Source organism: Coptis chinensis, chromosome 4, assembly GCF_015680905.1.
Source record: "Coptis chinensis isolate HL-2020 chromosome 4, ASM1568090v1, whole genome shotgun sequence".
NCBI lineage: Eukaryota > Viridiplantae > Streptophyta > Magnoliopsida > Ranunculales > Ranunculaceae > Coptis > Coptis chinensis.
Genome location: NC_141459.1, coordinates 95,362,904 through 95,364,191, shown reverse-complemented (window position 1 = coordinate 95,364,191; position 1,288 = coordinate 95,362,904).

The window sequence follows — 1,288 nt, the reverse complement described above, 5'->3', positions numbered from 1 at the left end:
GTGAAAAACGTAGAAAAACTCTTTTTTCTCTACAGTAACAAATAATATACATGATTGTGTGGGAAAGAGAGAGACGATATTCGGTAATATACATGATTGTGTGAGAGAGAGAGACGATATTCGGTGTTGTTTTTCTTTTGTTCTATCTCGAAGCTTAAAGATGGTTTTTTTTTTTTTCTTTTCCATTTGTTCTCATCCAAAAATAGATATATGAGAACCGACCAAATAGGTGCATCCTTACATGGATTTCCAACAATGGGCCTATGGGTCATCAACCAAAAAGCCCACTATACAAAATAAAACAGCCCAAATTAATATAATAACATAAACCTAATTACATAATCAAGTGGCCCAATAATCGAGTGAGCGGAGCGAACGATCTTGGCAGAAGGGGGGCTATGCGGACAAAAACCAACTTAGTTGGTTTCTGTCTGTCTGTCCTCACCTTCTCTTTCATTTTTTGTTCGCCCCCAATACCCTTTCTCCTTCACCCCATCTCTCTCTCTCCCCCGCATCACCAACTCTCTCTTCCCCCACAGCTCCGCTCACTCCCCAATGCCACGCAGTATACTAGTATTTCTATTAAAGCCCAAAAAAAATGGGGTTTCACAAGCATTTTTCAAAAAAATTTGCTAAAATTCTCTAAAGCAACTTGCTTTCATAGTAGAAGAATAACCGGGATATACAAGTATATATGCCGGCAGATCCCAACCTGAATTAGACCCCCCACCCACCTCTCCTTAGCCTGTTGGTAGATAAGCAAGTGTTCAGGCAGTCGTCTGGCCAAGGGGGTTTTAAGAGTGCATTAAGGATGCTAACAGAAAGCAAAGACTGATAGTAATCCCAGTCTTCATGCATCCAGTTAACCCTGCTTCAATTGCCAGTAGCTCCTACTTACATTGGTCGTGTAATGGTATGTATCTAGAAATCTAGAATCTAGATGCACGATTTTGTTATCAAGAAAGGACTTGTATTCCTGGATGAAAGGCTTTACGCTAGACTGCTAGAGGACTTTACTTCGACTATTTTTAATTTGTAAAACATATTTTGATTCAGATAACTTCGATATGGATTAAATCTATTTCAGTTCAAGTTGATTAAAATTAGAACAAATTCTGACTTTCTAAAGCTCTGGGAAGTGTAATTTGAAGATTTTGAGACCGCTTCATTTTTATTTGATCTGTTAACTCCGCCTAGTTGATGATGGTCTGGGCATGCAGCCATGCCGGTATATACATGAAAATTAGAAGAAATGGCTGTAGTAATTAGCTCACTCTAAGAATTAGTT